The following is a 26,051-nucleotide window of genomic DNA, read 5'->3' as shown; positions in this document are numbered from 1 at the left end:
TCTGGTGTCCGTAACCTAGATGCTGACTCTACTAAGACCGAAATGTGATGCATGGACAAGCTATTTTTGTAAATTCTGTCTTTATTACAGTTTTTGTGAGGTACAGCTGATGTACAATATTACATGTTTCAGGGGTACAGTATAGTGACTCACAATTTTTTGTGTGTGTGATTCACAATGTTTAAGGGTTATACTCCATTTACGGTTATAAAATATTGGGTATATTCCCTATGCTGTACAATATAAATTTTGAAAATGAAATTTGAAACATTCATATATATAAATATAAATAAATGTATATATATATATATATATATACAGTCCATGGAATTCTCCAGGCCAGAGTACTGGAGTGGGTAGCCTTTCCTTTCTCCTCCAGGGGATCTTCCCAACTCAGGGATTGAACCCAGATCTCTCACATTATAGGCAGATTCTTTACCAGCTGAGCCACAAAGGAAGCCCAAGAAGACTGGAGTGGGTAGCCTTTCCCTTCTCTAGCGGATCTTCCCGACCCAGAAATCAAACCAGGTTCTCCTGCATTGCAGGTAGATTCTTTACCAACTGAGCTATCAGTTCAGTTCAGTCGCTCAGTCGTGTCCGACTCTTTGCGACCCCATGAATTGCAGCACGCCAGGCCTCTCTGTCAGGGAAGTCCAATATATATATGTATATAAATGTAGATACATATAAACGTCTCTCTCTTTCTTTCTCTCCCTCTCACTGGTATATCCACCTGAGTCTTCTGTCTCTGTTTAAGACATGCAGATGTATTTTCCCTTCATATACATTGAAGATAATATACTTCTATCCGCTCTTTAGTTTTTTCCAGGAGAATGGCACGGGAAAGCAGCAGATAAGCCTGCCTCTGTAATGAGAAAAATAAGATAGCTTGGCAGGCAGCGTGGCTGTGTTTCAGCTCTTGTCAGCCCCAAATAACGGTTTGAATTGTTCCTGGCTGAAGTTTCCATTATATTCGGTGAGTATGAGGAAGCTTCTGCTGAGATTGGCTGCATCCCAGACAACTTCAGGCGGTTGTCAAGTGTGACTGATCCACAGAGTTTAATTCCCTCTCTTTAAGGAGCAGCTGGAATGCATTGCTGATACTTAGGTGGAAAGCAGGTCCGTCTTCCAATTTCTCAGGGCTGTGAAGCCTGTGACTGTTTGGCCCCCAGGGAATTCACGCCTTCCAGCTCATCTCAGGCATATCCTGCCCTTCCAATCCCCTATCAGGACGCGCTCTGTCCTTGAGCTCTGATCAGAGTCCTCTTTGTTTAGTAGGCGTGATGATCAAAGCGATGGAGAGCTGGGAAGAAAAATTCTCCAGATGGTGAGCTTTGCAGTCTGCATTCAGGACAGCTTTGGGGAAGACTCCAACTTTTATTTTATTTCAAGGGATCAACTTGTATCATTTCATGAACGAAACGAGACAAACTCTTCTAGGACAACTCGAGGCAGCCGTAATATACAGCTTGAAGACATCTAGATTGCCCTAAATTCTCTCCTGACTACTGACCGATGGACGGGTTGCTTCTGCGGCTGTGAACAAATCAGTGTGCCAAAGATTGGTTTATGTTTCCTGCTGGGATTTTGGGGGACAGTCGTATAATAGTCCTGATGTTAGATAGATGCTCGAGCTGTCATTTCAATTTTAAGGTATGGCGTATACCTTCCTGGGAGAGTGTTGCTTCAGGATGAGAGTGTCAGTGCAAAATGAGTGTGTGACACGGGTTCGGATGTAGAGGACAAAGGTGTGTATTTATATGGAGCCCTATGAAACTCATTTTCCAATATCCGTGTCTTTGTTTCCATTCAGAGATGTGTGCCTTGCTGGGGTTTTAAGAGTGTCTTTCGGCAATTAATTTTTCTTTTTTTTGACTGTGTTGGGTCTTTGTTGCGGCACGGACTTCTTTCTCTACCTGCAGAGAGTGCAGGCGATTCTTTTGTTGCAGTGTACAGGCTTCTCTTATCGTGGAGCATGGGCTGCAGGGTCCCTGGGCTTCAGGAATTGAGGCTCGTGGTTTCTAGAGCACAGGTTTGCTGGTTTTGGCTCGTTGGCTTAGTGTGGCCTGTGGGATCTTCCCGGACCAGGGATCGAACCTGTGTCTCCTGCACTAGCAGGTGGATTCTGAACCACGGAACCACCAGGGAAGCCCCGGCAATGACTTTTGATGTACTTCTGAAACAAGACGATCAAAAAAATTCACCTAAAAGACATGAAAAACTCGTGTCATTCCATGGGGCCAAGTAATAATTAGAGAAATTTGAGTCAGTGGTATTTTTAGTTTGTATCTTTTTTTTTTTATTAGTAATCAACAGTCTGTATTCTCTTTGGTTTCCAAAGAATCACCTTTGCCTACCCTGATGCCCTGATTCTGTTTATTTTTTCCTTCCAGCTGTATTGTAATATTGCTGACATGTAACATTGTATAAATTTAGGGATAAAGCATAATAACACGACATACAACATGAAATGATTATCACATAACTTTAGTAAACAGCTATCTTCTCAGATACAAAATTAAAGAAATAGAAGGCAAATATTTTCCTTGAGATGAAAAGTCTTAGGATTTCTTCTCTTAAGTTTCATACATTATATTTTATATCTAAAAATAATATTTTATAATTAAAATATGTTAATTATGTTTATCATGCTGTGCATTACGTCCCTAGTTGTTGTTCAGTCGCTCAGTCGTGTCTGACTCTTTGCCACCCCATGGAGTGCCACACGCCAGGCCTCGCTGTCCATCACCAACTCCCGGATCTTACTCAAACCCATGTCCATCGAGTCGGTGATGCCATCCAACCATCTCATCCTCTGTCGTCCCCTTCTCCTCCTGCCTTCAGTCTTTCCCAGCACCAGGGTCTTTTCTAATGAGTTGGTTCTTCTCATCAAGTGGTCTAAGTATTAGAGCTTCAGCTTCAGCATCAGTCCTCTCAATGAATATTCAGGACTGATGCCCTTTAGGATGGACTGGTTGGATCTTGTTGCTGCCCAAGGGACTCTCAAGGGTCTTCTCCAACACCACCATTCAAAAGCATCAACTCTTTGGGGCTCAGCCTTCTTTATGGTCCAACTCTCACATCCATACATGACTACTGGAAAAACCATAGCTTTGACAGTATGGACCTTTGTCCCCTTTGTCCCTAGGACTTATCTTAACGCTTGAAGCTTGTTACTTTTGAGTGAGTGTTATTACTTGAAAAGGTCCTTCAGAAACTATTGGGAGGGAATCAAGGTTGTGGTAAGTTGCTCAAGTCGATTTGCCTGTCTCTCTGTTTTGCTTTTATTACATCCTATTCTATTTATTTACTTTCTGGCCACGCTGCCCAACATGTAAGATCTTAGTTCCCAAACTTGGGAGCCCTGCATTGGAAGTGCAGAGTCTTAGCCGCTGGACCACCGGGGAAGCTTTTTTAACATCCTGTTTTAAGTTAGATGACAAGAAGTAGTGATTGCGATGCAGCAGCTGTGGAGTGTTTGATGTCTTCGTATGAATTAAGGTCTGGCGTGGGCTTTTCCTCCTCCCTCGCCTTTTGAGCGCCTGCATCACTTTTCCATTTACTTTTTCATGTGTGTGTTCCTGTTCTTGACATTGTACATCCCCTTCCTGACTGTTCCCTTTATCTCTCCTTTCCCACATTTAATCAGTGAGGTTGCCTCGCTGCACAAAGCAGAAAACGACAGGACCCTTTTCTGCTCGGCTTCGCTTTCCAGGAGCCGCAGTTCCTAGGAAAAACACAGCGCTCTTTCTTAGCTAGGAAATCGGAGGAGTTTTCTGGGTTGAGGAGAGATGACTTTCCCAAGAAACTGGAAAATGTTTGTTGGGGCCTCAGGACGGCAGAAGAGGAGGTGTGGGTGGAAGGACTGTTCAGGAGGAGCCGTGTCTGAACTGCCCACTGGGCAGAGCCCTGGGCAGGGAGGCTGCTGGAAGGAGCCTTCTAAGACTCTGTAGAGATTTGGGGACCTCCCGTCTTCAAGAGCAGCAGCAGCATCAGGGGAAACACCTACTTCGGGTGTGGCCATTGTGAGGCCTCTGGCCAAGGGCCGCTCATCTCTTCTGACAGCAAGGAGTGCTTCCGCTTCTGCAAGAAAATTTGACGGTTGGAGATGCTCAGGCCGGTCCAGGTTACTATGCCTCTCTGTCCCAGTCCCTGAGAAGGGAATGACAACCCACTCCAGTATTCTTGCCTGGAGAATCCCACGGACAGAGGAGCCTGGCGGGCTACAGTCCATGGGATCGCAAAGAGTCGGACACGACTGAGCAACTCTCACTTACTTGCTGTCTCAGAGTCTCACACTTTTCTCATTAAAGCTTTGATTTTAATGACTTTTGATGTTTTAAAAAAATGACTTTTTTTCTGAATGACTTTTGACTTGGATTTCTTAACGACTTTGGCGTTTTTGACTGGCTTTGACTTAGGAGTCGGGCTGTACGTTCAATCCCTCTGGCAACTCTGCTGCTCAGAAAGTAAGAACCTGGGCCTTATTTTCAGGACGGTGTGCCCTGTGGTTGCTGGAGCTGAGCGTCCTAAATTGGTGCCTAGCTTCCATGAGCCTGTAAATGTCTTGCCAAGCTTCTAATACCATCAAGAGAACTCCTCCTGCACTCAGTTCTTGTAAATACATTGACCCCTTTGCAAACCTCCCCTTCCACCTGTGTCTCCTTTCCATTAACCACAATGAAGCCTTACTAGCTATGATGCCACTCCACACCAGGAATGCTCACCATCCTGTTTATGATCAGTGATCAGGTCCCTATTGCTGGAAGACAGCTTTACCCACTTTCAAAATCCTATCCTCAGGGTGGACTTTCTGAGGCACTGTTGGCCCCAACTATCTTGGAAGTCAGATTTTTCTCAAAAGTGTAGCTTGAGCCCATAGCTTATGTAGAAATGTTTTATTGAGGAACGAAATCCCAGGGAAGCAGAGACGAGGGAGAGGGGATTGTGGCTTGCCCAAATATGCCCTGAAGCAGTGGATGTGTTTGATCTTCTGGCAAGGAGATCACACCAGTCCACCCTAAAGGAAATCAGTTTTGAATGTTCATTGGAAGGACTGATGCTGTAGTTGAAGCTCCGATACTTTGGCCAGCTGATGTGAAAGAGCGGACTCATTTGAAAAGACCCTGAGGCTGGGAAAGATTGAAGGCAGGAGGAGAAGGGGACGACAGAGGATGAGATGGCTGGATGGCATCATTGACTCAGTGGACATACGTTGGAGCAAACTCTGGGAGACAGTGATGGACAGGGAAGCCCGGTGTGCTATAGTCATGGGATTACAAAGAGTTGGATACAGCTTGGCAACTGACAACAATGGTGCACCCGTTATCTTTCAAGTCAAAGGTGCCTGATGAGGCAGGAGCCAAGGTATTGTCAACGGGTGCCCTGAGCGGGGGTCAGCGTGAGCCCCTCCTGCTGGTCACTGCGGTGGCGGCCAGCTCGATATGTGGCAGACAGTCTCAGGGACAGACCGGGCCAGGAGGACGTGATGACCAAACCACGCCGTCTGAATCAGGAAGAGGAAAGGGAGGCTGTTCTACCACAGGGGCCTACAGGACATTCATCTTGGGTCCCTCCAGGAAAGTTCTCACACACTTCTTCTTGTTCTTCTTGTTCAAAAAAATGATCACAGTTCTCTTTAAAAACACCTCACCTTCCAGAATGTCTTTTCCTTTCAAAGTGCTTTTGTATTTACAGCCTGTTTGTATCCCGTAAAATACTGGATGTGCCTGGGATGAGGGGTAGCCCTATATTTAAGGCTTTCTGCAATGCTGTCTTTCTCCGCCTTGCCCTCCTTCCGCTAGTGATGTACATGTCTGTCCCTGGGAACCTGAGCCTATGTTTCCCTAACGCTTTCCCTAACGAGGTGCTGACGCTTTGTACTCCTGCCCAGTCCACACAGCTGCCCCCCCCGGGGGGGGGATTCAGGATTCCTGAATTTCTCAGCCAGTCCCCCTGGCTCACCACCACCAGACTCTAGTGCTGGCTTCACCCCGGATTTTCAGATCTTCTGCTAGTACTTCTGACCTCTGTTCCTTTTCCTTAAGAATTTGAGGCAACATTATTATGATGATTATTTTACCTTTGAAACTCAAGTTTTCATTGTAAACTGAGACATAATTACAGAAAAGCACTCCCCTCCCCCCCCAAAAAAGTGCGTAAAGATTACATGGCAAGCACCCTTGTAGAGATGTTGGTAGAACATCAACCAACTATGCCCCTTCCAAGTCACAGCCCATTCGCGTACCTCCACGTACACACTATGCAAAGTTTTCTCTTTAAGACAGCAAAATGCATGGCTTATTGTACACGGGATACACTGAACCGCAGCCGAGAAGCGACCTAGTCCACAGGATCACAGGTCCAGGGTACAGGGCCGAAAGGGACCGCTCTGAGACGGGCAGGGTGGGTCTCTCAAAGGTGGTGGGGGCGATCAGAACCATCACGGGTTCCAGACCCACCGAGACAACGTCTAGAGAGCAGGCATGCAGGCCCTTGTTTCTGCTTCCGCGGCTTCCACGGGTGCACATGTTGACTTGAACATGTCTTGAACTTGTCTTTCTTCTGTTGTGCGTCAGCCCGCATGTTCGCTTCCTCTTCCACTTTGCCCTCAGGGCGTTCGGTTCAGTTCAGCCGCTCAGTCGTGTCCGACTCTTTGCGACCCCATGGACTGCGGCACGCCAGGCCTCCCTGTCCATCACCAACTCCCGGAGTTTACCCAAACTCATGTCCATCGAGTCGGTGATGCCATCCAACCATCTCATCCTCTGTCGTCCCCTTCTCCTCCCACCTTCCATCTTTCCCAGTGTGGAGCTTTCTTAAAAGATGCTGCTAAGGCTGAGAGCACTGTGCTAATTTGTAAAAATGATTTTACTCACTTGTCTTAGGCTGTGCTATGCTGAGTATTCCTTGCATTACTGAAACTCGGCCTCGGTTCACTGCTGCTGAATGGAAACAGAGAGACAAATTTTGGGGCAAAGCAGAGCCCAGTAGCTTTTATTGCTTTGCTAAGCAAAGGGGGACACAGAGGTTTCATGCTCTGAAGACCCTGTGACCCACCCTGGAGGGGGTAGTGAAGAGCTTAACGGTGTTCAAGAGGCAGACCATGATGAAACTCGTGGACAGCTCTTGGATTGGTTGGCATTCAGGTGAAGCTTCAAGCATCATCAGCCTTCCGGTTTCAACTAGTTTAGGGTCTGTGTTCTTGTGGTCAGCAGTTTTCATCTGGAGAGGGGACCGCTTCCTATAAAAACTACTTGGGAATGTGTATCAGACCTTTATCTGTATCTTTCAGGAAGCTGGGAGTTTGGGTGATTCTGTTATGTGGCGGAATGATAGTCTGAATTGTTACCAGCAGCCCAGCAGCTTTATCTTTTGGTTTCTACATCTTCACATTTCCCAGTCATCCCAAATCATTCCTGTTTTGTAGTCCAAATGTTCTTGAGTCAACACGTTACTTCAAAAGACAAGGACACACGGGCTTGTACATGCTTTCAGTTGCTGCGTGAGATTTTCTCTAGCTGCAGCGAACAGGGGCTACTCTATAGCTGCAGGGCTTGGGTTTCTTGTAGTGGTTTCTCTTGCTGTTCACGAGGGCTTCAGTAGCTCTGGCTCCCGGGTTCCAGAGCACAGGCTCAGTAGTTGTGGAGCATGGGCTTAGTTGCTCTGCGGCATGTGGGATGTTCCCGGACCAGGGATCGAACCCTTGTCTCCTGCATTGGCAGGCGGATTCTTTCCCACTGAGCCACCTGGAAAGCCCCTGTGCTAATTTTTATAGTAATTGCTTCCTTGAATTTCTGTGCAGTCCCGTTCCTTGGATACGCATCGCTAGGCGTGATGGGCTTTGTCTGCCATTGTAATCTGAGGCCTTTTAAATCACTTTTAATCTGTGGTTTTCCCCGTTCCTTTTGCGGTTGTTATTGTTGTTAGAGTTTATCTCTTGAGGAACCCGGGTTATTGGACCTGTTGAGCTTCCCAAAGTCTGGACTTTCCTGATGGTGAAGATCAGTGTTTTCCTCTGTCTCTTGCATTTTCTTCAGCTGAATGTACAGGCTTGATCAGACTCATGTTCAGTCTGTTTGGCAAGACTATATATAAGTGGTGTTGAGTTCTTTCCTTAGGAACCATGGTTTCAATCTTTTGTGTGTGTGTGATGTTAGCAGCAAACAACATGCTGCGTCTCCAGTACATTAGAGGTTGGAAAAAAATGGTGATATTCAACTCCATCATTTTGTAACTAAGATCACGGCATCTGGTCCCATCACTTCCAGGCAAATGGATGGGGGAACAGTGGAAACAGTGACAGACTTTATTTTTTGAGGCTCCAAAATCCCTGCAGATGGTGACTGTAACCATGAAATTAAAAGACGCTTGCTCCTTGGAAGAAAAGTTATGACCAACCTAGACAGCATATTAAAAAGCAGAGACATTACTTTGCCAACAAAGGTCCGTCTAGTCAAGGCTATGATTTTTCCAGTAGTCATGTGTGGATGTGAGAGTTGGACTGTGAAGAAAGCTGAGTGCCGAAGAATTGATGCTTTTGAACTGTGGTGTTGGAGAAGACTCTTGAGAGTCCCTTGGACTGCAAGGAGATCCAACCAGTCCATCCTAAAGGAGATCAGTCCTGGATATTCATTGGAAGGACTGATGTTGAAGCTGAAACTCCAATACTTTGGCCACCTGATGCGAAGAGCTGACTCATTGGAAAAGACCCTGATGCTGGGAAAGATTGAGGGCAGGAGGAGAAGGGGACGACAGAGGATGAGATGGTTGGATGGCATCACCTACTCGATGGATATGAGTTTGAGTAAACTCGGGAGTTGGCGATGGACAGGGAGGCCTGGAGTGCTGCAGTCTGAGGGGTCCCAAAGAGTCAGACGTGACTGAGGGACTGAACTGAACTGAATGACATTTTAAGGAGTCACTTCTCATTTGCTCTTGGGTGGCCTTGTGGTATCGTTCAGATAGTAAAGGCACAATAAATGGCTGATTCTTTTTTAAAAATATATATATTTATTTATTTATATTTGGCTGCACCAGGTCTTGGTTGCAGCAGGAGACATCTGGATCTTTATTGCAGCATGCAGACTCTTAGTTACGGCATGTGGGATCTAGTTCCCTGATCAGGGATTGAACTTGGGGCCCCCTTGCATTGGGAGCAAGGAGCCTTGGCCACTGGACCACCAGGGAAATCCCAAATGGCTGATTCTTTACCAGCTTCCAAGATCATGGGTTCGTTTATTCTAAATCTCATAAAATGCCCTGTTAGCTTTAAAAATTTTAATTGTGAACTCCCGGTTTTAAATTGCAATTTTCATCTCCACCTGAAGTTCAAGTTGTCCCATCTGTGGTGGGTGGACACCCTTTTCATGTTGACTCCTGACTCGTTTTGACTCGTCCTTCATGGTCGTGGTTGGGTTTCTTTTTATTGATTATTTTTTAATTGAAATATAGTTCATTTGTAATGTGATCAGTTTCTGGTGAATAGCAAAATGATTCAATTATACATATATGTATCTTCTTTTCCATTATTATTATTTTTTTCCTCCCAGGGTTCCTGTTTTGTAGTCCATGGAATTCTCCAGGCCAGAATACTGAAGTAGTTTGCCATGCCCTCCTCCAGGGGATTTCCCCAACCCAGGGATCGAACTCAGGTCTCCTGCTTTGCAGGCAGATTCTTTACCATCTGAGCCACCAGGGCAGCCCAAGAAGACTGGAGTGGGTAGCCTACCCCTTCTCCAGCAGATCTTCCCAAACTAGGAATTGAACCAGGGTCTTCTGCATTGCAGGTGGATTCTTTACCAGGTGAGCTACCAGGGAAGCCATTCCATTATGGCTTATTATGAGATATTGAATATAGCTCCCTGTGCTATACTGTAGGCCCTTCCTGTTTGTACATTCCATATATAATAGTTTGCATGTGCTAGTCCCATTTCTTTAAATCATCTTCAGTTTACTTTATCAGTGTTTTATAGTTCTCAGGGTATAACTCTTTTTACCTACTTGGGCAGGTTTATTCCTAACTATTTCTTTATTTTTTTGATGTGACTTTCAAAGGGATTTTTTTTTTTTTTTTTTACTTTCCCATCCTGATATTTAATTGTTAGTATAAAGAAACCCCACAGATTCCTGTACATTAATCCTGCCACCTTGCTGAATTTGTTTCTCAGTTCTGGTAGTTTTTGAGTGGAGTCTTTAGGTGTATGAGTTTCTTAATATTGGCAATATATTAGAGGTCATCTTGTGTCCTAGGACACAATTTGTCCTAGGACATTTTGTGTCCTAGGCTAGGGATTGGCTATTTCTGCAAAATTCCATGGGATCATTTCACTGGGAAATGATATTATAAGAACACATTCTTGTGACTTAACTTGGTGGTCCAGTGGTTAAGACTTCCTCTGCAGGGAGTGTAAATTCAATCCCTGGCCAAGATCTCACATGCCTCACAGCCAAAAAACGCAAAACATAAAGCAGAAGCAATGTTGTCACAAGTTCAATAAAGCCTTTTAAAGTGATCGGTTAAAAAAAAAATCTTTAAAAAAAATCCCACAATCTCGGTGCTAGGAACATGCATTGCTATTGGATTAGTTGTAGCTTCCAGGACATTACAGTGGACAGAGCTGGAATTTTTGTTTGTAAAGATAAATTACCGAATGAGTTTATAGTGAGACTTTAACATTTTTCTATGAAACATTTTCCTCCTTTTTTCACACCAGTGATCCACAGTCTCAAGAATAGTGGGAAGGATAGAATTAGAATATACAGATGGTTGTTGTTCAGGCACTCAGTCGTGTCTGACTCTCTGTAACCCCATGGACCGCAGCACGCCAGGCCTCCCTGTCCATCACCAACTCCCGGAGTTACTCACACCCATGTCCATTGAGTCGGTGGTTCCATCCAACCATCTCATCCTCTGTCGTCCCCTTCTCCTCCCACCTTCAATCTTTCCCAGCATCAGGGTCTTTCCCAAGGAGTCAGCTCTTCCCATCAGGTGGGCAATGGATTGGAGTTTCAGCTTCAACATCAGTCCTTCCAATGAACACCCAGGACTCATCTCCTTTAGGATGGACTGGTTGGATCTCCTTGCAGTCCAAGGGACTCTCAAGAGTCTTCTCCAACACCACAGATACAATCTACTATATATAAAATAAATAGCAAAAATATCCTACTGTATAGCATAAGGAACTGTATTTATTATCTTGTAATAATCTATAATGAAAAAGAATATGAAAAGAATATATGTATGTATGGATGACTGAATCACTTTGTTATATACCAGAAACTAACCCACTTTATTTAAAATCAACTATATTTTAATTAAAGAAAATATATACATATAATTACCCATTTGCTTTATCTTACATCACACGCATACAACAGTATCAATATAATACTTTTGCTTACCACCATCACCAATATGTTTACTAAAAAAGTTAAATTTTTCTGCGTGACTGCAAAGCATGTGGGATCTTATGTCCTCAACCAGGTATTGAACTTACGTCCTCTGCATCGATTTTTAACCACTGAACTCACTAGGGAAGTTCCTGCTGACCTCACTCTTCGTTCATTTTTAAAATAGTTGTAGTGTGTTTACATTGTCTGAGGGTATGACCATTACTTGCTATACTCTCTGCCTTTTAACTCTCAGTTGGTTTTTGAGTACCGTTCACGATGTAGCAATATTTAATGCTCACCAGTAGCTTTATGTTCGTTTCAGTTTGCTGCGTATAAAGACCTTGGGTCGTGTTTACCCTCTCCGAGTATTTTAGACGTATTACTCCATTTATATTGAAATAAAGCCTTGATGTCAAAGTCGGATCATGATCTAATTTTATTTCCATTATTTGTCCCTCTCTAGTTTTGCCTGTAAACGCTCCTGATTCTTTTTCTGTAATAATTCAGAAGCTTTACTGGGATATATCTTCATGTTGCTGTTGTTCAGTTGCTGAGTTGTGTTCGACTCTTTGCGACCCCATGGACCGTGGCCCACCTCGTTTCTCTGTCCTTGGGATTCTCCAGGCAAGAATAGTGGAGTGGGTTGCCATTTCCTATGTCACTTCAAACCTTTATTTTGAAATTTTTTCCTTTAATTATCATTTTTAGTAGTTTTGTTTTGTTCTTGTTTTAGTTTCCTTCTCCAGGGATTTCTGTTGTCAGCATGCTGGGTCTTCTCTGCTAATGTAACTACTTGTCACTTTGTCTCAAATCCTTGTATCTCTTCAAATTTTTTTAAATTTGCAAATTTCCTTTTAAATCTCCTAAGCCATTATTTCTTTCTTATTCTCATACTTTTTCTTAGTTTTTTTTTTATTTTTAAAATTTTATTTGTTTTTTCATGGGTTGAAAATTGCTTTTCAATTTTGTGTTGGTTTCTGCCATACCACAACGTGAATCAGTCATAATTATATATATTCCCTCCCCTGGTTTTTTCCTTCCTTCTGAACTTGTTTTTTTTCTTATTTATAGTTGTCTTGTGTTCTGTCGTCTGATTTATGAGACTTTCTGTTTCTGATTTATGTTGTACTTTTAAGTGTCATTTTGATTAGTGCTTTTAGCTCTTTTTGAAATATCAAATTGTCGTTTGCAAGTGATTTATAAGGATGCATTTTCTGGCATGCTTTTTTTTTTGTCTGTCGGGATGTTACTCTGCTTCACAGTCTTTCTTTTCTTACAGTTAATTTGAATCAGATTCAGCTGTGATCCCTGTTCTGTTGTCCAGTTTCACACGAAGTCAGTTTCCCTTAACTTTCAGAAGTAGCTGTTTCACAGCTGCTTTGTAGCTTCCCTCTCTCCCTGTTCCGTTGCTTTCACGTTAAAAACAGCGATGAATTGGTGGGCCGTTCTCTTTGCCTCTCTTTTCGGCGTCCTGCTCAGTTTGGGTTGAACTCCACCATGGGGACCCTCTCCCTGAAGGGAAGCTGGTGGGCTGGTTCCAAGAGTCTGGGGGCCAGACTGCCCAAGCCCCTTTAGACATGCAAGGATGTCTTCAGACTTGCAGGGATGTCTTGTGCCCGTTTGCTGCTGAGCTGAACCAGATCTATCTCAGTTCCAGCTGCTGACCTCAAGTTGGCCCACTAGGCTCACCGGTGCAAACCTGCTGGCTCTGTGAGGGGGTTCTCCTCCTCCCGGGTCTGTGGGGACCCCAGGCTTCCCCCAGCCTCCTCTCCTACAGCCTCTGGTTTGTACATCTTGTGGTTTAGGGAGCATGGCTACTTGGTGTCACCGGAGTTGTCGTCAGTATGGTGTCACCGGAGTTTGTCGTCATATGGTGCACGCACTTTTGGTTTTGCTGGTTGTTGTTTGTTTGTCTGGTTGTTCAGCCCATTTTGTTTTTTTTAATGTGGATATTTATTGAGAGTGCGTTTAGTCATCACACCACTGCTGTAGCCGTTTCTTCCCCAAATATGACTGGAACATTGCTACATGGTGACAATCCCCGTGAATGTCGTGGATGCAACCGGTCATTGGGACTTGACAAAAGGAGTTCAGACCTCATCCCTGGTCTGGCATTGCAATGCATGGTTGTAACCTAGCAAAATGAAGCCCTGAACATAGACGACTGTGTAGCCTAAGTAACAGCATCTAGAATAGGCCAGGCTCTCAATGCTTGTGTAAATGAGTGTGCAAGAGGAGCACAGTGAGGCATGTGGGAGCCCTCAAGGCATCAGCACACAGCAGCTAAAGACAGAAGCGATGGATCTCTGGTGGCCTCCACCTGCAGCATCTTAGAGCCGGCCTTGAGTTCCCAGCCAGAGAGGGAGGACGGGTCGCGGTGGTGAGAGCCCCAGATCCTAGCCACGAGACCAGTGGTCAGTGGCAAAGGCCCTTTGGCTTTGCAGAAAAGAATTCCCACAAAGACAGGCAGTAGTGAAGGACGTATTTATTAAGAGGGAAAAGAGTACAGTACACGTGGCTAGACACACGGGCAGACTCAGAGGGAGCGTCCTTGAGTCGCACCGTGGTGCAATTTAAATCACTTTTATGGGGTGTTTCTTCCAGGTTTCTTTCGTCCAGTCATTATGATTTGCTGGTTCACAGTTCATATTTACTTGGCATATCTCATGCTCCTCCCATGTGTGGGCACGCATCTCTTAGCCAAGATGGATTTTACTGCAAAGGCCTGTGGGTAGAGCATCTCTTGACATTGACCCCACCTCGGAGCTTCAAGGAGCCTTTCTGCTCATGCGTGGTCCGGGAGGTCTCCTGACTTCTTCCAGAATGGGAAATATGTGGTCCAGGATCCTCCCTTAATTGTGCTGCTATTCTCTCGTCTTGGAGTCTCAGTCCATAGGGAATAAATTGCTTTACCCTGGGGGCCCTGTCTACCTCCTGCCCCAGAGTCATGGAGCATTGCCTGTGCTCAGCACTGTCCTAGGAGCCAGGGACACACGGATGAAGAACTCGCCCTTTGTACCTTTCGTGCTGTCTCAGTTTGAAGAAAGACTAGAATTTGAAGCCAAGAAGATTCATCGGTGTTAAACAATGGAACGAGCAAAGTATTTATTCCCGTTCTTCCAAATTGAAACAGAGAAAAAGAACAGGAAAAAAAACCAAAACAACAACTCAGGTTTCTGTGCTAGGAATTTAATGAAGTTATTACTGGAACTATGTTTTTCAGTATTTCTCTTTGTGTGATGGAAAGGTACGGGACTTAAAGGGCTTGTGGGCCAGAAATTGACCCATTTTTAAATTTGCATACAAAGATGTGAAAGAGTGCACTGCGGTGCACAGAAGGACTGCCGATAAGTGATATCTCCTCCTCATCGTTGATTTAGACCCTGTTGTTTCAGAAAACTAACATGCTTGTGTGTGTGTGTGCGTGTGTACATGTATGTGTGTTTTGGGGGATGTGTTTGGTGCCACAGCTCAATAATTATTCACAGGAACGTCTGGGACAATTGGTAGCCCTGGATATACCCCCACATTGATGCAGAGATTGAGGAACTCAGGGACCCTTTGGGATGTTTTTATAAATATTTATTTATTCTGCTGCAACTACATCTTAGTTGCGGCACATGGGATCTTTTGTTGTTCAGTCGCTCAGTCGTGTCCGACTCTTTGCGACCCCATGGAGTGTAGCACGCCAGCCTTCCCTGTCCTCCACTATCTCCTGGAGTTTGCTCAAATTCACGTGCATTGAGTCGGTGATGCCATCCAACCATCTCATCCTCTGTCACCCCCTTCTCCTCCTGCCTTCAGTCTTTCCCAGCATCGAGGTCTTTTCCAATGGGATATTTAGTTGCAGCATGTGGGATCCCCCAACCAGGGATTGAACCCATCCCCCCTGCATTGGGAGCACAGAGTCTTAGCCACTGGACCGCCAGAGAAGTCCCCTGGGGGTGTTTTGCATGCAGAGATGGAGTGAACTAAAGAGTTTTTTTAGGGGGTCTACCTGCTGCCATTTCAGAGCAGACGTGGTGAGAGCTGACTAATACCACTCCAGGTACATATTGCGGATGACTAGGGACTGGAGAGACTGAATCCAAGTGTACAGACAGCCCATAATTTGATGTCGTGGCTCTGTCACTGAGAGCCCGTCCTCTTAGCGATGGAAGTGAAGTGAAAGTCGCTCAGTTGTGTCTGACTCTCTGCAACCCGACAGACTGTAGCCCACCGGGCTCCTCTGTCCATGGGATTCTCCAGGCAAGCATACTGGAGTGGGTAGCCTTTCCCTTCTCCAGGGGATCTTCCCAACCCAGGGACTGAACCCAGGTGTCCCACACTGCAGGTGGATTCTTTACCATCTGAGTCACCAGGGAAGCCCAGCTATGGAAGATTGCAATATTTAAGACAAATAGGCGTTTCCCTGGTGGTCCAGTGGCTAAGACCGTACGCTTCCACTGCGAGAGGTATGGGTTCAGTCCCTGATCGGGGAACTAAGATCCTGAATGCCATGTGGCATGGCCAGTAAATAAATAGATAAAACAAATAGATGCCTGTGGACTTGCTTGGCAGTTAAAAGTGTTCATTGGGAAGAGTTTTTCTAATGTTCAGGTCTTCTTATGGTTAAGAGTTACTGCCATACTTCTGTTATTTTTCTATATATATTTTTTTTGGTCATAAGGTTGGTAAATACAGCGAGAAATGACAAAAGGGCAGAAGGGATGAGGCAGAGAAAGGGAAGCAACATGATTGATGCTATCAGGGGGAGAGAAAACCTTGGCAGACTCATCTTTATGCCTGGTTAACTGATCTGTAGAAGGTGTAATCAAAGGATAGCTTTATTTTCGGAATGAGATTTTCTTTCCGTGTTGCCTAATTAGCCGGGTCATACACCATCTGCTTTTGTAAAGCTGGTCACATTAAAAATCAGCAAGTTTTATTTTTAAACTCTTTAACCTGTTTCAGGGGAACAAACACCAGACGAGAATTATTTGCAGAGAACACAGCTTTTCTGAAAAGTTAACGCTTCCTGTGTGTGTGTGAGTCGCTCACTTGTGTCCGACTCTTTGCGACCCCATGGACTGCAGCCTACCAGGCTCCTCTGTCCATGGAATTCTCCAGGCAAGAATACTGGAGTGGGTTGCCATTCCCTTCTCCAAGGGATCATCCCAACCCAGGGATCAAACCCAGGTCTCCTTCATTGCAGGCAAGTGCTTTACCGTCTGAGCTACTAGGGAAGCCCAATGCTTTAGGGCTTGGCAAACTTGAGTGTGCTTTATAGAAGTAGCCTTCATGTAGCAGCACAAAATAATAAATACAGTATAAAAAAACACTGAGGTATATACAGGTTTACTTGCTTATTTACAAATTTGCAAATTGTCTCTGCAATCTATTCCAACAGGGCGAAAGATATACTTTGGTGGTATTTAGGTGTGGATAACGTACAAGCCTCGATATGATTCAGGGTGATGCAATACATTGATGACAAGCATAGACACTTTATTGGAGAAGGAAATGGCAACCCACTCCAGTATTCTTGCCTGGCAAATCCCATGGACAGAGGAGCCTGGTGGGCTGCAATCTATGGGGTCGCAAAGACTTGGACACGACTGAGTGACCCACACACCCACACACATAGACACTTTGTAAGACTGTTTTGAATCTTCATGTTTATTACATCGGGTGTATGTGTATGTTTGCATGTGTATGTGTATGTCTGTATGTGTCTATTGCTCTAGCATTGTACATTCTACAGGAATGAAGGCATAGGAAAAGTATTTGGGAACTCATTCTTAATAGACCTCATACTTTGGACCTGGGTTTTAATAATCAAGTTTTCTATTTAGATAGAAACTGCCATTCAAGTTGTTGTTCAGCCTCTAAGCCGTATCCGACTCTCTGTGACCCCATGGACTGCAGCACACCAGGCTCCTCTGCCCTTCACCATCTCACGGAGTTTGCTCACATTCGAGTCCATTTGTCAGTGATGCTCTCTAACCATCTCATCCTCTGTCACTCCCTTTAAGTATCCAGGACTATTTTTTAGGAACACATGGTTGTGCAGGGCCTGGGGCAGCAGGAAACGTCTATTTTACACACAAGAAGGATGGAGAGAGGGAGTGGGTGAGATTCAAAGTGTGTGGGTCTTCTCTCCCAAAGAGGTGTCAGTGAGCGTTCTGGGGAACTAGTTTTCAGGCAGCATTTTATTGGACAGCTATTATGGCAGGGATTATGATATATCCTTGACTTCCTTCGCTGTGTTGCCTTACAAGCACTCTGCTTGAGGACCACTAGGGAAAGGATGCTGGGGCAGATGCTGTGTTGGACTTAGATGAAGTCCTAGTCCCTGGAGTGGTGCTCCAGGCTTCATTTGGAAACGATGTTTCGAGAGCAAAAAAGAGAAATGGAGATTGTACTGTAAGAAGTGCTTTGCACAGTCGTTGGATCAGCGCACCATTGTCCTGGAAATTTTTCTTTGTACGAGGACCTGTGAGTTTCATCCATAACCAGGCATAATCGCTCACCTATGTCCAACTAACCATGTGAATCCACTCCACTCAAATACTATAGAATTGCTTCTGTGTAATTGCATAGCATGAGTATTCTGAAAGACATGAGTCGAAGGGAGAAATATTTTATAATGGCAGCAGAATGCGGCAGGGACAGCTTCTGACCAACTATACAGAAATCAGCTATGAGATTCTAAGAATGTAAGAGTCATTTGCCTACCATTCTTTCTTCTTTCCAGCATTTGGGGAGGTTGCTGAAAGTCACATTTTGCAATGCCACCTAGGTGAATTGAGTTCAAAACCCTATATTGAGTTCAAAACCCTTCTACTCTGACTTAAATGGGAAGGCAATCCAAAACAGAGGGGACATATGTGTATGTATAGCTGATTCACTTTGCTATACAGTAGAAGCTAACACAACATTGTAAAGCAAGTTTAATAAAATTAAAAAAAAAAAAAAAAAAAACCTTTCTGCTGTGATCTAACTGAAAATATGTGAAGTCCAGCAGGATAGTCTTTCTAGGCGGGGAGCAAGACAAGATAATGTCCTGAAAGCTGTCTGCCAGTAGAGTTTGATTGCACTATTTTTGCTAAAATGCCTCGTTTTTTGTTTGTGCTGAAGGGTTTTGCCTCCAGCTCCCTAGGAGAAGCCTCAAAGCTGATTTTACAAGCAGCAGTGAACTGACTGGAGTTACTGGTTATTACGGCTTCACGTTTGGCTGCAAGGACCCTCCCCCTGCCGGCTCTTACTTCTCTTTTCTCTCCGCCTTTGATCTTCTTGGAAGCTTTGAAGCTGCCGCCATCTTTGACTTTGATGTGCGCTTCTCCAGTCCTTCGATTCCTTGGACGAAGCAAAAAAAAAAAGAAGCCTTATGTTCTTCTGTGCCTGTTTTCTTTTCTTGGGGAAAGTTTACCTGCAGTTGTCTTAACGCTGATCCCTTCACACAGCGTGGGCCGGGCTCACTGTGAAGGTCGTGGAGCCCTGTGCGTGATGCGGATTAACCGGCGCCTGAAATACTTTGGCCCCAGTGTGATTCTTTCTCCATAGGTTTGATCTCTTTGTCTCCCCTTGTCTTGCTGCTTTCTCTGTCTTGGTTTCTCTCTCTATCCCCTCTCTCCCCTGTCTTCCATCTTTTCATCCCTCTCCCTTGATTTTTAGATTTTTGGGGTTTTTCTGGCATTAAATCAAAAACTTCAAAAAAGTGCAGGCATCCATGACCATGTTATGTTAGTAGGTTGAAGAATTTTGTCCCGTAATAGAACGTACCTGATACATTAAAACCAGCTTAGGTAAGGGCTTGTGACACCACCCAGTAAGTTGGCCTTTGGGGGTGCAGGCAGCCCTGTGGGACATTGGTTTCATTTTTGGAGCAGTAGAAGTTATAACGGAGGAGACCTGGGTTCGACTCCTGGGTGGAGCAGATCCCCTGGAGAAGGAAGTAACAACCCACTCCAGTGTTCTTGCCTGCAGAATCCCATGGACAGAGGAGGAGCCTGGTGTACTACAGTCCACGGGGGTCACAAAGAGTTGGACCCGTCTGGGTGACTATCACTTTAGAAGTTATAATGTTTGCCTGAGAACAGTATTGGGACTTCCCTGATAGCTCAGTTGGTAAAGAATCCGCCTGCAATGCAGGAGACACTGCTTTGATCCCTGGGTCGGGAAGATCCGCTGGAGAACGGATAGGCTACCCACTCCAGTATTCTTGGGCTTTCCTGGTGGCTCAGCTGGTAAAGAATCCACCTGCAATGCAGGAGACCTAGGTACAATCCTTGGGTTGGGAAGATCCCCTGGAGACAGGGATGGCTACCCACTCCAGTATTCTGTCCTGGAGAATTCCATGGACTGTATAATCCATGGGGTCGCAAAGAGTCGGACATGATTGAGTGAGTTTCACTTCACCAAGAACAGTGTTCTGGGGCAAATCACAGTCACTGATTTTGTTAAAAAAAAAAAAAAAAAAAAACTAACAGTCCACATGAGTTAGGGGGATGAACCCTGTTAACAGTGTCCGCGGTCAAGGAGTAGCCTGTGTGTCCAACAGCGGCTCATCATGGCGTTGATTAGTGATGGACCCAGTGTCCTGAAGTCCTGGAGGATCTGGGGTCCCTGAGTGGGAGCCACTGGACTCCTCTCCGCACCGTGTGTACAGCTTCTTGGCAGGGCTGTGAGGCGATGCAGGAGCTGGGCTTCGTGCTCAGCAATGTGTCCATGGAGGCTGTTTAGACTCTTGCTGGTTAAAACGTACCTCTTTGCTCTTCCCCCTTTCAGAAGTCTTGTTCCCATGTGTAAGGCCATTCCCAGTGGCAAACATCTGGGGGAGAAGGCGCTCCTCCGGGAAGTTAAGAAGGGGCCGAGGTCAACTCCAGCATTGGAAACCTTCCTACTCCAGTATGAGGATGCGAGTGACAGGGTGGCCCGGAGCTGGGGTCTTTCTAGAGAGATGGTGAAGACCCCGAGAGGAGGGACCTCTTTAGAAGGAGTCACGTGGTCATGATACCTTTGGGTCCTAGAGGGCATGTACTTGAAAGTGGTGTTTGGAGAAGGGCAGGGAGGAAGGAGAAGAGGAGAAAGGGATGACAGAGGATGAGATGGTTGGATGGCATCACCGACTCGCATCACCGACTCAATGGACATGAGTTTGAGTGAGCTCCGGGAGTTGGTGATGGGCAGGGAAGCCTGGTGTGCTGCAGTCCACGGGGTCACCAAGGGTCGGACATGACTGAGCGACTGACCTGAACCGAACTGGGCTGCCTGAGGACCGCTGGGGGCTGTCAGCACCACTGTGGGCAGGAGGGAGTGGTCAGAAAGCTTCCACCTCGGGCAGGAAGCTGTGGCTGGCTTTGCTTGAGTCTACAGCTCTCTCCATCCATCACCCCTCTGCACTCTCACCTACTGGTGGGAGGACCAGAGCAGGGAAATCTAGAGGTGTAAGGCTGGGTGTGAGGTCTGCCAACTGTCAGATGGAAACTCTCCACCTCTGGGGCACATGCTGGTGGCAAAGGACATTTCCTTTCCTGTTGGAGGCATGGAAATGCCCCCCTGAGATTGAGGGAGATTTTGTTTTTCCCCTTAATTGAGCTCAGGTATGACACTCATGCTGTGATTTAATTACCCTTTGCCTTTCAAATTCCTTAAAATAGTAATGATTTGCAAGGTACACCCACATTCTCTTAAATGCACTAGTGATTTTGTCCCACAAGCCTGATAGCCCAGCACTGTCTGTTTCTAGGTGGCTTTCACATGTCCTGCTCCTTCCCACCCTTTGCTGTCTCTGGGCCTCTTGCAATGCTCTGGAGCAATCTGGGTCTGGCCCAGTACCCACCGTGTGAAGGATTTTGGTTTTGTACAGTGTGGACTCGGATCCGTGGGTCACACTTAAACCGACCTCTTCTTCAACTTCAAATCCTTCTCTTTACCAGTCATAGTGTGCCTGGTGCTCTGGTTTATTTCCCCGCTGCTTTTTATGTCTTTCTGGGCTACCTGATACTACGTACATGGTTTTTATAGGTGAACTTGAAAGATGTCAGTACTTATAGGAAAGAAAACCTTTAGAGCTGTCAATACTCAGATAAAGCACGTGTGTGTGCCTCTGTGTGTGTAGTGTTCTGTTTGTGCCTGCAAGTGGTGTGTGTCATGTGTGGGGTGTATGTGTGGTGTGTGTGGTGTGTGTGGGATGTGTGTGTCATCTGTGTGTGGAGTGTGTGTGGTGTGTGGGTTGTGCGTGGTGTACGTGGGGTGTTCATGGTGTGTGTGTTGTGTATGTGGGGTGTGTATGTCATGTGTGAGTTGTGTGTGTCATATGTGGGGTGTGTGTGTGGTCTGTGTGGGTTGTGTGTGGTGTATGTGGGGTGTGTGTGTGGGGTGTGTGTCTTGTGTGGGGTGTGTGTGTCATGTGTGGGATGTGTGTGGTGTGTGTGTGTCATGTGTGGGGTGTGTTTCATGTGTAGAGTGTGGGGTGTGTGTGTTGTGTGTGGGGTGTGTTTGTCGTGTGTGGGGTGTGTGTGTGGGGTGTGTGTCGTGTGTGGGATGTGTGTGTCGTGTGTGGGGTGTGTGTGTCGTGTGGGGTGTATGTCTCGTGTGGGGTGTATGTGTGGTGTGTGTGTCATGTGTGAGTTGTGTGTGTCATATGTGGGGTGTGTGTGGGTGGTGTGTGTTGTATGTGGGGTGCGTGTGTCGTGTGTGTCGTGTGTGTCATGTGTGGAGTGTGTGTGTGGTGTGTGTGGGTTGTGTGTGGTGTATGTGGGGTGTGTGTGTGGGGTGTGTGTCGTGTGTGGGGTGTGTGTGTCGTGTGTGGGATGTCTGTGGTGTGTGTGGGGTGTGTGTGTCGTAAGTGGGGTGTGTGTCATGTGTAGAGTGTGTGTGGTGTATGTGGGGTGTGTGTCATATGTGGTGTGTGTGTGTCATGTGTGGGGTGTGTTTCATGTGTAGAGTGTGTGTGGGGTGTGTGTGTCGTGTGTGGGGGATGTGTGTCGTGTGGGGTGTGTGTCTCATGTGGGGGGTGTGTGTGTGGGGGGGGTGTGTGTGGGGGTGTGTGTCTCGTGGGGTGTGTGTGTCTTGTGTGGGATGTGTGTGGTGTGTGTGTTTCATGTGTGGGGTGTGTGTCATGTGTAGAGTGTGTGTGGGGTGTGTGTGTCGTGTGTGGGGGATGTGTGTCGTGTGGGGTGTGTGTGTGGGGGGTGTGTGTGTGGGGGGTGTGTGGGGGGGGGTGTGTCGTGTGTGGGATGTGTGTGTCGTGTGTGGGGGGTGTGTGTCGTGTGGGGGGTGTGTCTCATGTGGGGTGTGTGTGTCTTGTGTGGGATGTGTGTGGTGTGTGTGTTTCATGTGTGGGGTGTGTGTCATGTGTAGAGTGTGTGTGGGGTGTGTGTGTCATGTGTGCAGTGTGTGTGCATGTATTTTGCGGAAGCACCTGACTAAGAGAACAAGACATGAAGAAGACCAAGTCCTGGGCGACAGGTCACGACCACTTGTGTTGGGAGGAGCAGAGATGGCCGATCGGTTCTGCAACCAGGGCTTCCCTGGTGGCTCAGATGGTAAAGAATCTGCCTGTGATGCCGCAGACCCAGGTTCAACCCCCTGGAGAAGGGCCTGGCCACCCACTCCAGTATCCCTGTCTGGAGAATCCCAGGGACAGAGGAGGCTGGCGGGCTACAGTCCATGGGGTGGCAGAGAGTCGGACATGACTGCAGTGACCGGGCACACACGGACGTACACTCTTGGAGCCAAAAGCGTCGAACACTTGATAAAGCTTGACAGCTGCGCATTGAAGCAGAAAACTTTCTCAAAGGATGAGGAACAGCGTGGCAAAGACCCACACTTCAAGTCTAGTGTTAAGTCATTATTTTCCATATTTTATAAACACAAATGAAAAGAGAAGTTTAATCACATTCAGCAATAATGCTTCCAGAGGTCTGATTTGTGTTAAATTAAAACACATAAATAAACGTAATTTTCTATTTAAAAATCAACATAGTTGAGGGATTTTTCTGAAGTCAAATGTGTATTGCTGGTATAAATGTAGATACAGATGGGAAATGTGTTTAAGGGCCATTTACAGAAGTTAATGGGATGTCATTGACGTTTTTAGGCCATTTGTTCACATTTATACTTACTGATAATCATTATGTCTTAAGCATGTCTTGTGTGATAAGGCATTTAATGACTTTTATTCAAACATGTCTTGATTAATTGCTGCCCAGTGACCCAAAGTCACAGATTTTCGTCAGCCAGTTTGTCTTCTTTACCAAAAAAAAAAAAAAAAAGAACAATCTTCCAAATTCTTTGGAAAGCTATTTAAAATTTGATTCAAGTCTAAAAGCCAGCCAAGTAATACATGGAGTTTCTCAAGTGGTTCAAGCAGTATTATTAATTTGCATCTTTAGAATTTTCAATTAAATTCTTAAAAATTGGGAATTTAAAGCTGACACATTAACAGATTTAACTTTTTATCAGTAGTTGCATATTTATTACAAACAATATCAAATGACAACTGAAAATAGTGGTTTCCCAAAAGATTGCATCAATTAATCCTTTGTGCGTGTGCTAAGTCGTTTCAGTCGTGTCCGACCCTTTGCGACCCCACGGACTGTAGCCCGCCAGGCTCCTCTGTCCATGGGATTCTCCAGGCAAGAATACTGGAGTGGGTTGCCATGCCCTCCTCCAGGGGATCTTCCCCACCCAGGGAGTCTCGTGTTCTCTTGTGTCTCCTGCATTGGCAGGCAGGTTCTTTACCACTAGTGCCACCCGGGAAGCCCTATTAATCCTTTTCCTATTTTATATAGATTCTCTTCAATTTTTTTGTTCTCAGAATCTTGGCTCTTATTGTCAAGTACATAATAGTTGATTTTATTACGTTAACAGATTTAATTTTAATCCACACAAGCAACTAACAAATTTTGTCATACCTCTACCCCCCTACTGGAGAAGGAAATAGCAACCCACTCCAGTACTCTTGCCTGGAAAATCCCATGGATGGAGGAGCCTGGTAGGCTGCAGTCCATGGGGTCGCTAAGAGTCGGACACGACTGAGCAACTTCACTTTCACTTTTCCCTTTCATGCACTGGAGAAGGAAATGGCAGCCCACTCCAGTGTTCTTGCCTGGAGAATCCCAGGGACGGTGGAGCCTGGTGGGCTGCCGTCTATGGGGTCGTACAGAGTCGGACACGACTGAAGCGACTTAGCAGTAGCAGCAGTAGCAATCATTTTTGGTTAACTGTTGGCATACATGAACTGATTTAAAAATTGCGTGGCACAAACTCATTTTTGAGGATTAAATGATAATTGAAATACAAATAATACACTCATACTTTTGTTTACCCTTGTAATTCTTTCATAAGAATCAAGACTTTGGCTTTGCAATTGTTTGGGAAACGGGAAGTTTTTAATTACTTTAATTTTTTATAAGGGAGTTTAGTTGATTTACAGTGTTTTGTTACTTTCAGGTGTACAGGAAGTGATTCAGTTATACATATAGCCATTTGTTTGCAGAGTCTTTTCCCATATAGAGTGTTGAGTAGAGTTCCCTGTGCTGTATGGTGGGTCCTTGTTGATTATCTATTTTATACACGTTAGTCACACCAATCGGGCTTCCCAGGTGGAGCCAGTGCTAAAGAACCCGCCTGCCAATGCAGGAGACGTGAGAGACTTAAGGTCCTATTCCTGGGTGGGGAAGATCCCCTGGAGGGGGGCATGGCGACCCACTCCAGTATTCTTGCCTGGAGAATCCCATGGACAGAGGAACCCGGCTGGGGCTACAGTCCATGGGGTCACAGAGAGTCGGACATGACAGACTCAGGCAGCAGCAGGCAAACAGTCATGGTAATTGTGTTATTTTTGGACACGACTGAGCAGCTGAGCGCGCACCCTTGGTTGAGGGCCTCAGAGCACGCTTTCTCTGATCAGCTGCTATGCCTGTCTGCGTGCTGTTGATTTGGTTCCTCTCCAGGGTCTAGGGGAGCAGGGCATCCTGGAAGAACAGACCGAGGGGTCACGCTGGCTGTCTCAGAGCTCCGGATGCTTTAAACCTTCCCTGGGATGAATGTGTGGGGAGCCTCTTGTTCCGTGTCTCTGATGGTGGGTAGGTGTAGCAGACAGAACATGGGTTCTGCCTCTAGTTTGAATCTGGGTCAGCGACTCTAGAGTGGACCCGACCCTGGGCCACTTACCAAAGTTCTGAGCTCTGGTGCTGTGAAGACCAAGGCACGCCATGGGAACTGCTCTTGTGGCAGGGGAGGAAGCCAATTCTGACTCCATGTTGGAAATGTTCCTTTGACTTGCTTTTAATATTATCATCATACTCAATGGTTTGCTTGGAAGACCCTTCCATGGTTTTTCCAGTGGTCATGTATGGATGTGAGAGGTGGACTATAAAGAAAGCTGAGAGCCAAAGATTGGATGCTTTTGAACTGTGGTGTTGGAGAAGACTCTTGAGAGTCCCTTGGACTGCAAGGAGATCCAGCCAGTCCATCCTAAAGGGGATCAGTCCTGGATATTCATTGGAAGGACTGATGCTGAAGCTGAAACTCCAATCTTTGGCCTCCTCATGTGAAGAACCGACTCACTGGAAAAGACCCCGATGCTGGGAAAGATTGAAGGTGGGAGGAAAAGCGGACGACAGAGGATGAGATGGTTGGATGGCATCACCGACTCGATGGGCCTG

The 26,051-nt window shown here is 45.8% G+C and overlaps 1 protein-coding gene across 1 annotated transcript in view; it reads left to right on the top strand.

Annotated features, from left to right (window-relative positions):
• LOC145537669 (uncharacterized) overlaps positions 1-26,051 on the top strand; it is a 233,688-nt gene that overhangs the window by 116,990 nt on the left and 90,647 nt on the right. The window lies entirely within an intron of this gene.

The sequence above is a fragment of the Giraffa tippelskirchi genome, chromosome Y, assembly GCF_054371585.1.
Source record: "Giraffa tippelskirchi isolate mGirTip1 chromosome Y, T2T-mGirTip1v1.2.pri, whole genome shotgun sequence".
In the NCBI taxonomy this organism is placed as follows: Eukaryota; Metazoa; Chordata; class Mammalia; order Artiodactyla; family Giraffidae; genus Giraffa; species Giraffa tippelskirchi.
This window is presented reverse-complemented; position numbering and strand designations above follow the sequence as displayed.